This window comes from Crocuta crocuta, unplaced genomic scaffold (genome assembly GCF_008692635.1).
Source record: "Crocuta crocuta isolate KB4526 unplaced genomic scaffold, BGI_CrCroc_1.0 scaffold842, whole genome shotgun sequence".
NCBI lineage: Eukaryota > Metazoa > Chordata > Mammalia > Carnivora > Hyaenidae > Crocuta > Crocuta crocuta.
The window spans coordinates 125085-137995 of NW_027531891.1; the positions used below are offsets into that span (position 1 = coordinate 125085).

General features: G+C 42.6%; 1 pseudogene across 1 annotated transcript; it reads right to left on the reverse strand.

Moving 5' to 3' along the window:
• Window positions 1–9653: 9653 nt before the first annotated feature.
• Window positions 9654–10339, reverse strand: LOC144239161 (immunoglobulin kappa variable 4-1 pseudogene; annotated as a pseudogene). Its single transcript, XR_013337333.1, has 2 exons — window positions 10278–10339; window positions 9654–10072 (listed from the first exon to the last, which is right to left on the reverse strand). The product of XR_013337333.1 is annotated as an immunoglobulin kappa variable 4-1 pseudogene (transcript).
• Window positions 10340–12911: the final 2572 nt, after the last annotated feature.

A 12911-nucleotide genomic window follows, 5' to 3' on the forward strand; every position in this document is an offset into this window, starting at 1 on the left:
TATTGTTGAGAGTGCTGCTATGAACATGGGGGTACATGTGCTCCTCTGAATCAGCACTCCTATATCCCTTGGGTAAATTCCTAGCAGTGCTATTGCTGGGTCATAGGGGAGTTCTAGTGTTAGTTTCCTGAGGAACCTCCACACTGTTTTCCAGAGGGGCTGCACCAGTTTACATTCCCACCAACAGTGTTGGAGGGTGCCCAGAAACACAATTTCTTGAGAATAAAGTCCATTTAATTCCCTTTTGAATAAGGACTTCAGACTAAGAACATAGCCTGCCATCTTCAAGATTGCTGCTAAGTTCTGGAGAGAAGGATGGGGATAAGGTAAGTTAAAACACTACAAATCTTTGATATTGAGATCCATTCACCTTCATCTTGATGAAGTATTAGCTTGGTTGTTGTAAAACATTGACTGTTTTCCCATACTCCAGCAGGTTTTTTTAAGCCAGTTTTTTCAGTGTTTCTGTAGAAGGACAGACCATTGGAGCTACTTGTTGTGCCATTTTTGCTGACATCACCCCACCCCCACCCCCAGATCATTCTTTCTTGAAAATGGAAGTACAAGAACATGACTAGTTGTGGTCACCAGGCACAATCATGGCATTGTACTTGGACCTTGGCATTACTCACACCTAATCCTGGCTAAATGACAAACTGCTACAAGATCTAATGGTGAGCTTCTATTTGAAATTCAAGAATGTTGTTAAATGGGTTGAGTTTCCAGAAATGATAAGCTAGGCTCTTCATATAATTAATCCTGGTAAAATTAAAAAATATGCTGGGAAACAATAAAAAACAATGGAAGAAAGGAAGGAGGGTAGGAAGGAAAGGGTGAAGGGAGGAAGGGTGGAAAGGGGGAAGGAAGGAAGGGAGGAAGAGAGGGTCGGGGGGAGGAACAGAGCAAAGGAGGAAAAGAGGAAGGGAGGGAGGGAAGAACAGAGGAAAGGAGGAATAAAGGTAGGAAGGAAAGAAGGAAGGAAGGAAAGGAGGGACAGAGGGATGGAGGCGGGAAAGGATTGGAAGGCACAAGAATAAAATGGAGAACTTTGGACCCAATGTTTATAAACTCCCTGGCCAAAGATATTGGAATTCTACAGCCAATTTTATCCTGCAGTTCCATAAGAATGTTGCAATCCTATGAGCTCAAATTTGGACCTGTGCAAAGGGTCAGAGAGATAGGAGACAGGCTTAGAACTACTCACATTGGAGGAAAAGTGGGACCCTAATTTGAGCTACAGGAAGTCTGAATCCTGAATTTTACTTATTATATTTTTTCAGTTCAATATTTCCCTTTTGCGTGCAATTAGCCAATTAATTAACTCTAGGTTCTTTCAAGAAAATTTAGTTCTAGGGTGCCAGAGTGGCTCAGTCAGTCGAGCATCTGACTTTGGCTCAGATCATGATTCCCCGGTTCATGAGTTCAAACCCAGGTCTGTCTCCAGCCCCACTCTGAGCTCATTGCTGTCAGCACAGAGCCCACTTTGGATCCTCTGTGCTTCTCTCTCTGCCACTACTATGGTTCCTATTCTTAGTCTCTATCTCTCTCTAAACTAAATAAAGGAAAGAAAATTTCATTCCATCCAAAGGTTTGAGAAGTCAGCTCAAGGTTGCCTGTTCCTAGTTCTACTGTTCATTCTTCAGCAGAGGGAAGGCTGAGGGTGGTGACGTGCAATTTCCTTAAGAAACAGAAAGTGCATCACCATCAGGAGGGCCTAAGATTTTGCGGCTACGAGTCTACCTCAAGTGCAGCTACTGAAACTCTTCTAGTCTTTTCTCTGAGTGCAGCGGATGCATGGTGCTTACTCGGTCAGGTGGCGCATTGCTGTTCTACAGGTGTCCATGTGGCTTCTGTACAGCTTCTGGGCCTGAGAAATTTCCTATGACCCAGCTATACTCTGTATCGAGTAGACCCTAGCTGGGGATCTATACCTCACCCTCACAAAGGGCCAATTCTCCCATCATTCAGCCGCCTAGTTTGCCCTTAGTGATGTTTGATTTTATGTGTCACCTTAACTAGGCTATGGCGCCCAGTAGTGTTGTCAAATGCCAATTTGGATGATGTCCTGAAGGTAGTTTTTGATGTGATTAACATTTAAATTAGTAGACTTTGCATAACACTGGCTACTCTCCTTAATGAGGGAAGGGGCCTCATCCAATAAGCTGATGGTGTTAAGAAGCCAATTGAGGTTTCCATAAAGAGAAGAGACTCTTCCTTAAGATGCAACAATAGAAACTCGGGTTCAGGTTCTGGCCTACAGATTTCCCACTCAAGGCTGCATTATCAACACCAACCGCAATTTCCAGCCTGCCAACCTGCTCTACAGACTCTGGACTCACCACCCTCCACACTCTCAATTCTCAGACTCTCTGTCTCCACGAATATTTCATTGGTTGTACTTCTCTGGAGGATCCTAACTGATAACACTCTTCACATCCCCCAGGTCCCACCTCTTTAGGCTGGAAGAATGCCTGGCACAACACTCGGTTCTGCCTCCCCACTGTCCTTTCCATAGACCATTCTTATCACTTCTCTTAATTTTCTAAGCTCTCATGGGGCAGGACTCAAATGTATATGGGAAATCTAGGCAAGACAGGGTGGGACATGTCTCTTCTCCCCAATTCTCTCCCCTCGGGGGAAAAATTAAGAGAAAATCCAAATGTATTTCTTTTTTTTTTTTAAGTTTATTTAATTTGAGAGAGAGCACAAGGGACTGTGTCCATCCAAAGCTTCCTTTCTTGACAATCCCAAAGCCTCAAACCTTCAATTAATCTAATATTGAGATCTCTAGGTGAAACCTGCAAAATAATTTGTCCACAACAAGGTCTTTGAATCCCATCTCTGAGATACACTCTGAGAACTGGGCCAAAAAAAAAAAAAAAAAAAAAAGAAGAGACCATATCCAAGAAAATACTACTACTGCTGCTGCTACTATTACTAATAATAAACAGCAACAACGACACAGTCTATTGCCATCTGGCGACGCCCGAAGACCTGCTGTGTGTTTGTGGTGCACTGAGGCCTTGCTGGTCTACTGTAATCAGTCGCACAATAATCCTCTAGAGATGAGAGTTCTCAGAGTTCAGGTTGTTCAGGATACCAGTGCTTATAGGGCAGAAGACGGAAAAAACATCTGATCATGAGCTCATAACACCTACTCACTGATGAACTCATTCATTTAAAAAATAAAGTGCCTTTACTGTTATAATATGAATGTAAAGTGTACACCTGGGTGAACACGAGCAGATACATCCTCCCTATCATCACCACAGAGCTAGGCTCAGCTTTGGTAGATACTATGGAACAGTTTTCTGAAATGGGAATATCTTTACCCTACACCAACCATGTATTACATTTCCACTTGCTCTAAATCTTTTCTCCATACTTGCTATTGTTAGACTGTTTATTCTATCCATATTGGTGGATCCTGAGGTAGTATTGTTAAAATTTACATCTCCGTGATGGCTAATGGTTTTAAGTAATATACCATAGGTCTACTACTGAGTTGCTATTTAGATAGTCTTTTCATCGGTGGTGCTTCATCTAGTCAGACACACACATATAGTTGGTCTTTTCTGAGAGTTCTTTATATTCTGAAAATAACCTTCTGTCAGAATGTACATGAGAATAGCTTCTCCCATTTTTGGTTTATATATTTCCTTCCTTAATAATACATTTAAAAAGGAATTATTAACTCTAATGAGGACTAACTTTTTCATTTCTTTCTCCTTTCATTTTGTGGGGGAGGGGTGGGTGGAAGGTGGGTCTGTGGGACAGACCTGAGGTCTATTTTGTTCCTTCTTGTTAGAAAATGACTGTATGCGTGGCTCAGTATGTCTGAAACTTGCTTCCACTGTATTCTGGTACTTGGATTGAGGGGAGGTACCTTTTCCCCACCAACATATAACTCTCAGTGTCTATGGATATAACCGTAAATAACAATAACCTATTTGTTGTGCTTGCCTGAACTGGCATTGGTCCATTTTCCCTGGGGATCCTGACATGAGAGCCTCCATTGGCTTGAGTGCACTGATTTAATGGGAATGATGGAGAGGAGGGACTGCAGCGTGCTGTTTAGATTCCACTTTGCAAATAAGAGCTGTACCGATGCAGGTGCTGTGAGGGCTGCCTGCAGACCACCCTCTTCTGGTCGCCGTCTGAGGAGATTACCTTGCTGAAGAACTAGCTGGCCCTAGGTGACACTTCTCCTTCAGAAAAGACAATACTTACCTGATACAAAGGTACCAAGACCCAGCCCCCTTGCTCCACTCCATATCAACTCTGTGGAGCGACTGCATCTCTAGATCTCCCTGTGGGGTTGGTGGTGGCTTTTCTTGAACCTCCATCACAGCTCAGTTTCTCTATCTGTCCAATCCTGCATCCTGTCTCTCCTTTCCAGAAATGTGCATCTCAAGAACACTCAGTAATAAAAAAATCTGAACTCTCTCTCTCTCTCAAAGTTGGTTTCCCAGGACATCTTGGGATTCCTATGGGGAATGGGTTTCCCATTGTCATCCTATGACAAATGGATCAGGGAGCAACGCAGACCAGAAAGTAGTGATAACCTTCAAAGGTAAAGTGTGTACAGTTTCGAAAAGGGACAGCAGGGGCAGAGAGACGTCAGAAATATGGATCTGTGGCAGTGACTAATGGATCATGGCTTAGTAGGGATTGAATTGATGTGTAGACCCTTGGAGAATTTCGTGCATCTGACTGAAAAACTCTAGGTCGGGTGAGCTGAAGCCTATAATCACAGCTTCTGACTCAGTTACTGGACCTAAGCCAGTTCATGTGCCAGAGAGCACTGCTTGAAGGTGAGGCAACGTCGGCTTGAGAAATTTAGCCACATGTTTGGAGAACATTTGCTTCAATATTTTATGAGAGGAACTCAGGGAATTTTTCTCAAAACAATTGTGAACTAGAGAGAGGAAAATATCCACATTTTCCCAGCCATGTAAGATCTCCAAGTTTGTCTAATATCTAAGTGTTAATATGAATTTGGATAAACGCTGGCTATCAGAGGGACACCTGGGTGGCTCACTGGTTAAACATCTGACTTTGGCTCAAGTCATGGTTTGAACCCTGTGGGTTCGGCCCCACCTCAGGCTCTGTGTTGACTGTACAGAACCTGGAGACTGCTTCAGATTTTGTTTCCCTCCCTCTCTACCCCTACCCTGCTCACGCTCTGTCTCTATCTCTCCCAAAAATAAATACTTTTAAAAATTATTAAAAATATGACATCTTTATAAGAAATTGATTTTCTATGGTGCCTGAGTTGTTCGTCAGTCAGTGCCTGACTCTTGATTTCAGGTCAGGTCATGATTCCAAGTTGTGGAATGAGCCCTGTGTTTTGATTCCATGCTGATAGTGAAGCCTGCTTAGGATTCTCTTCCCTTCCTCCTTACTCCTCCACCCTTTGCCCTACTCATGAACTCTCTCACTCCAAAAAGAGTTAATGAACAAACAAAGAAACGGATTTTTGTTATTCTCTAAGCACATGGAGCTTTCAATATATCTTTCTTATTTTCTTCCCTAGATCGACATCAGAGCAGAAAAAATACTCACACAATTTCTAACTTTTTTTTGTTTTTCTTTTATGTATTTTTGAGAGAGAGAGAGAGATCACAAGCAGGGAAGGGGCAGAGAGAGGAGGGAGAGAGACAGAGAGAGAGCAGACTTCATGCTAAGCGTTGAGCCAGACACGGCTAAATCGAACTGAGCCAAAATCATGACTCAGATGCTTAACCGACTGAATCACCCAGGTGCCCCATGGTCTCCAACATATCAGTGGCAACAGAAACAGAGCCACCATCAATGGCAAAGCCAGCCAAGCCAAGACAATGATGGTGATATACACCGGCATCAACACGAATCAGGACAAGCTCCTACACGTATTCTTAAATGTGTCTCCACTCTTATCTCTGGGATTTCATCCTGGTTCGGTGGCAGTGGGTATAGAGCAGATTCACCCTAAGAGTTGATGAAGTGAACCAGCCCCGTAACAAAGGAATGAATCTCACTTGAATTTGGTGGATAATTCTTTTTATGTGCTGTTGAATTCGATTTGCAAGTATCTTGTTGAGGATATTTGCATCTGTATTCATCAAGGATATTGGCCTGTAGTTCTCTTTTTTTTTCTGGGTCTCTGTCTGTCTTGGGAATCAAAGTGATGCTGGCCTCATAAAATGAGTCCAGAAGTTTTCCTTCTATTTCTATTTTTTGGAATAGTTTGAAAAGAATGAGTATTAATTCTGTTTTAAATGTCTCGTAGAATTCCCCGGGGAAGCCACTGGCCCAGGGCTCTTATTTGTTGGGTGATTTTTTGATAATTGATTTGATTTCCTAACTAGTTATGTGTCTGTTCAGGTTTTCTATCTCTTCCTGTGTAAATTTTGGTAGTGAGTGTGTGCTTAGGAATTTATCCATTTCTTCCAAGTTGTCCAATTGTTGGCATATAATTTTTCATACTATTCCCTGATAATTGCTTGCATTTCTAAAGGGTTGGTTGTAATGAGTCCATTTTCTTTCATGATTTTGTCTACTTGAGTGCTCTCTTTTCTTTTTGAGAAGCCTGGCTAGAGGTTTGTCAATTTTGTTTATTTTCTCATAAAACCAATTCTTGGTTTCATTGATGTGTTCAACTGTTTCTTCGGTTTCTTTATTTCTGCACTGGTTTTTATTATTTGTTTTCTTCTACTGGGTTTGGGGTGCTCTTGTTGCTCTCCGTCTAGTTGCTTTAGGTGCACTGTTAGATTTTGTACTTGTGCTTTTTCTATTTTCTTGAAATAGGCCTGGAGTACAATGTACTTTCCTCTTAGGACTGCCTTTGCGGCATCATTTTCATTTGTTCCATATATTTTCTAATTTCTTCTCTAATTGCTGATTGGCCCATTCATTCTTTAGTAGGGTGTTCTTTAACCTCCATGTTTTGGAGGTTTTCCAGACTTCTTCCTATGATTGATATCAAGTTTCATAGCATTGTGATCTGAAAGTGTTCATGGTATGATCTCAATTCTTTTATATTTATTGAGAGCTGCTTTATGTCCCAGTATGTGATCTATCTTGGAGAGTGTGTCATGTGCACTTGAGAAGAAAGTGAATTCCATAGCCTCTGGATGTAGCGTTCTAAATATATCTGTCAAATCCATCTGGTCCAATGTGTCATTTAAGTCCATTGTTTCTTTCTTGACTTTCTGTCTGGTTGTCTATCATTGCTGTAAGGGGAGTATTAAAGTCCCCTTCTATTAGCACTTTCTTATCGATAAGAGTGTTGCTGTTCGTGATTATTTTATGTATTTAGGGTCTTCCATAATTGGTGCGTAGACATTTCTAATTGTTGGCTCTTCCTGATGGATAGACTCTGTAATATAATGCTCTTCTTCCTCCCTTGTTACTGTCTTTACTTTAAAGTCCAGTTTGTCTGATATAAATATACCTACTCCAGCTTTTTTTTTTTACTTCCAGTATCATGATAGATATTTCTCCATCCCCTTACTTTCAATCTGAAGGTGTCTTCCAGTCTAAAGTGAGTTACTTGTAGACAGAAAATAGATGGATTTTGCTTTATTTTTATCCATTCTGCTACCCTATGTCTTTTCATTGGGGCATTTAGTCCATTTACATTCAGTGTTATTATTGAAAAATATGAGTGTATACTCATCGTGTCCTTTGTGGGATTTATACTTGTGGTGGTGTCTCTGGTATCTTGCATTACTTAAACATATCCCTCAAAGACTCCCCCTCAGCGTTTCTTGTAGGAATGGTTTAGTGCTGATAAATTCTTTCAATTTTTGTTTATTTGGAAAGACTTTTCTCTCTCCTTCTATTCTGGATGATAAGCTAGCTGATTTGAGGATTCCAGGCTGCATATTTTTTCTGTTCATCACATTCAAGATTTCCTGCCATTCTTTTCTGGCCATCCAAGTCTCAGTAGATAGGTCTATCACCACTCTGATAGGTTTCCCTTTGTATGATATGGCCCTTTCTCCCTAGATGCTTTCAAAATTCTCTCTTTGTCATTATATTTTGCCAGTTTAACTATGATATGTCATGCAGAAGATAGATTCAAGTTAAATCTGAGGGGAGTTCTCTCTGCCTCTTGGATTTCAAAGTCTGTTTCTTTCCCCATTGGGGAAGTTCTCTGCTATAATTTGTTCAAGGACTCCTTCAGCACCTTTCCCTCTCTCTTCCTCTTCTGGGATTCCTATGATACAGATATTATTCTGGTTGATTGTATCACTGAGTCTCGAATTCTCCTTTCATGTTCCTGGATCAGTTTATATCTCTTTTTCTCAGCTTCCTCTTTTTCTATAATTGTGTCCTCTAAATCACTTATTCTCCTTTCTGCCTCTTCAATCCGTGCACTGGACACCTCCAGATTACTTTGCATCTCATTTATATCATTTTTTAATTCATCACAACTATTTTTAAGCTCCATAGTCTTTGTACCAATAGTTTCTCTGATGTCTTCCATGCCTTTTTCAAGCCCAGCGATTAATTTTAGGAATCTTTTTCTAAATTCTTGTTCAGTTGTTTTGATTATATTTGTTTTGAGCAGTTCTCTAGCTGTCAACTCTTCTTGGAATTTCTTTGGAGGAGAGCTCTTTCATTTCATCATTTTGGTTTGCTTTCTACCTCTAGTTAGAAAGCAGGTACCTTTGGTTTAACACACAGTGAGCACTCAGAAAACCTATCTGGAATGAATGATATGGATTTCTTAATATTGATACTTTAACTATATTTCTAATCGTTATGAGAAACTGTTTTGTAGGTAAGAGTGGTCAGAGCACACTGACCAGGTTGCTGTTGTCTTTCCTGAAACTAAATGGCATTAACCCATGTTTCTCTGAAGGAGGTGAAGAAATTATATTAAAATTTTTGGGATTTTTACAGTTTTTATACTGAAATGGGCATGTTAATTAAATGTTTTCCAAGGTACCAAGTTATAGAACACTTAGAGCTGTGAGTCCCTTCAGTCATAAGATTAGACCTGAATGCCCAAGGGATGACTTTAAAGAAAGAGGTGACAAATGATGAGAACACGTGCTGAGCAACACTAGCCCATATTTCTACACTAATGACATGAAAGAATTAGAGAGTTGCCTTTGTGAGAAGGTACACCAGAAAAAAATGGAGAAAGAGAAAGGAGGTATTTTCATACCTCCTCGAGTAGAAATGAATGTCAGGGACATTGGCCAGAAAAGCTAGAAAATAGGGTCCACAAAATATAAAGTGAGAAAGAAATGCTACCTTCCACATAGGAGGTTCTGAATCAGAGAGGTCAAAGGTTTAATACTGGGAAGGTCCACAGTTGGAAGGTGACTGTGGGTGAAGAAAGGAGACCAAGAGAATAAGGAAATACAAGAGAAATGTTCCAGAGTCAAGGAGGCACAGGGAAGAGAGAATTCATCCATCAGGGTGTCAAATTCGCCAAAGGATAGAGATGAACCTTACTGGTTCAACTATGCCATCTGTCCGTGCAAAACACATCAGGTCCTGTGACACAAAAACTCCTGACAGCCTCTCTAAGACATCTTTATGGCATTTGTGTTCACTAATCTGCCACTAAAAGGGATCCAGAAAAAGCCACTCCCCTTAATTTACTCCTGGGCCTTAAACAGCTCTTTAAGGAATAAGGCGAGAGAGGTGGCTTCTCAGGCAGACACAGGAACGTGCGCGTTCAGGGCTGAGCAGGGAGGCAGCAGCAGGTGCAGTGAAGCCTCCCTGACCCTGGGCCCTGGGGAGGAGGTTTGTGTACGAGGCTGAAGCACTGTGGGAAGATTGCTATAATCCTGCAGACAGTAATAAGTCGCCACGTCTTCAGCCTGGAGGTTGCTGATGGTGAGGGTGAAATCTGTCCCAGACCCACTGCCGCTGAATCGGTCGGGGACTCCAGATGCCCGGTTGGATGCACTGTAGATGAGCAGCTTAGGACGCTGTCCTGGTTTCTGTTGGTACCAGTTGACGTAGTTGCTAACACTCTGACTGGCCCTGCAGTTCATGGTGACCTGCTGGCCCAGAGACCCAGCCAGGGAGGCTGGAGACTGCGTCATCGTGATCTCCCCGCAGGCACCTGCAATCACGAGGAGGTCATGAAGATACATATGCACTTTAGCGCCGACACCCTGAACTATGGCGTTGGAAAAGTGTTGTACATTTCAGCGCATAATTGGGGCTATTTTGGCAATAGCCAGCGTTCTCATTATACCTTAAAAAATGTTTTTAACTGTAAAATGATACTACTCCAAAAGGCATGTGGAAAATATGAAATTTCTCACCTGAGACCCACAGCAACAAGGATATGATGACCTGCCTCTGTGACACCATCTTGCTGTCCCTGCCTGCCTGATGCAGCTTAGCTTACATGGCAAAAGCCCCTTTTATCAAACATGAGCAGCTGCTCAGGGCCTGGGGGGTGGAGTTGGGGTGAAGTTTATGCAAAGCACCTGGTGAGTAAAGAAGCAAACTGCATGAGCAGTGGGTTATGAAAGTATCTAAAGTATATTTAGAGACCCAAAAATGTCACCAAAAATATAGCTGTAGGACTAGAAATACAGTAGTCGACTTAGAAACTCTTAGAACAACTTAGAAGTTCAAAATGACAAACTGCTACAAGATCTAATGGTGACCTTCTATTTGAAATTCAAGAATGTTGTTAAATGGGTCGAGTTTCCAGTAATGATGAGCTAGGCTCTTCATATAAATAATCATGGTGAAAGTATAAAATATGCTGGGAAACTAGAAACAAACAATGGAATGAAGGAAGGAAGGAAGGAAGGAAGGAAGGAAAGAAGCCAGGGAGGGAGGGAGAAAGGGAAGGAAGAAAGAGGAAGGGAGGAAAGGAGGGAGGGATGGAGGAAAGAAAAAAGGAAGGAAGGGAGGAAGAAGGGGGGAATGAGGGGGGAAAGGAATGGAAGGCACAAGAAGAAAATGGAGAACTTTGGACCCAATGTATTATAAAATCTCTGGCCAAAGATATTGGGACTCTAAAGCCATTTTTTCCTATAGCTCTATAAGGATTCTGCAATCCCTTGAGCTCGGATTTGGGGCTGTGTTGAGGGCCAGAGAGATGGGACACAGGCTCAGAACTTACTCACTCCGGGAGAAAAGTGGGACCCTAATTTGAGCTAAGGAAAGTCCTAATCCTGAATTTTAGTTATTCTATGTTTTCAGTTCAATATGTCCATTTTGTGTGAAATTAACCCATTAATTAACTCTACGCTCTTTCTTTTTTCTTTCTTTCTTTTTTTTTTNTCTTTGGAGAAGTAACTCTAGGCTCTTTCAAGAAAATTTAGCTTCAGGGTGCCAGGGTGGATCAGTCAGTTGAGCATCTGATATTGGCTAATATCATGATCTCACAGTTCATGGGTTCAAGTTCCAGATCTGTCTCCAGCCCCACACTGGGCTCACTGCTATCAGCACAGAGCCTGCTTTGGATCCTCTGTCCTCCTCTCTCTGCCCCTACCAAGTTACCATTCTTGGTCTCTATCTCTCTCTAAACTAAATAAAGAAAAGAAAATTTCATACCATCCAATGGTTTGAGAAGTCAGCTCAAGGTTGCCAGTTCCTAGTCCTGCTGTTCATTCTCCAGCAGAGGGAATGGTGGGGGGGTGGAGAGCAGGGGGGTGCAATTCCCTTAAGAAACTGAGTGTGCATCACTATAAGTAGGGCCTAGGATTTTGTGGCTATAGGTCTACCTCAAGTACAGCTACTGAAACTCTTCCAGTCTTTTCCCTGAGTGGGATGGATGCATGGTGCTTACTTGGTCAGGTGGCACATTGGCTGTTGTACGGGTGTCCATGTGGCTTCTGCACTGATTCTTGACCTGAGAAATTTCCCAACACTCAGCTATAGTGTGTATCGAGTAGAACCTAGCTAGGGATCCATACCCCACCCCCACAAAGGTCAATTCTCCCATCACTCACCACACAAGTTTGCCACTAGTGAAAGTTAATTTTACCTGTCACTTTACCTGTCGTTTCATCTAGGCTATGGCCTCCAGTGGTGTGGTCAAATGCCAGTTAAGATGTTGTCCTGAAGGTAGTTTTGGTGTAATTAACATTTAAATCAGTAACCCTTGCATAACACAGATTACTCTCCATTATGAGGGTGAGGGCCTCATCCAATCAGTTGAAGTCTTTCAGAAGCAAGACTGAAGTTTCCCAAAGGAGAAGCGATGTTCCTTAAGAAGCCACATAGAGGGGTAGGGGCAAGATGGTGGAGAAGTAGGGAGCTCCGTACCTGCACTCGCGCCCAGGCATCACACGGAAAAGATCTGAAGCCATAAGAAACTGTACCACACCCAAGAGATGGGAGAGAAAGGACACAGATTCCACTGAGAAAGACTTCTAACGTGAGTGCGAACTGGGGAGGTAAAAATTGGGCCTGAATTGGAGACTGGAGACATGGGCCACCCCCTCTGTGGGGAGTGAGAGTGGAAAAAGAGAGTCCGAAACAGAAAAACCTCCGCTCGGGGTGTGGAAAATATTTGCGCACAAAATACCTGCGCATCAGGCCCCTCCACGCTCCAAGTCGCCCAGGAGGGGCTGCGCTCGCGATTTGCTTCTTTGTGCTGGCTCCTGGCTGGCTGGGAGAGGCTGCGCGCCTGCAGCCATTACCCTCGAGGCGGTCTTGGGCCCATGGAGGAGGTGCGCAGGCACCGGAGTCCGTGCTCCTAGCTGGCTGGAACTCTAGAGGGAAGGCAAAGCGCTAAAAANTTTTCTCCTTTTTGACCCTTTTATGTATTTTCTACTCCCTATTAATCGCCCTCCCTCCTCCGTCTTTTCTCTTAACTTTTCCGTTTTCCCTCTCGCTTTGCATGTTAGTTGAATTAGCCTGTGCGTTTGAGTGCCCCTGCTCCCTGTGTGTTTGTCTGTCTGTTTTCTTTTCCAGGGCTACCTCAAGAAACAAGC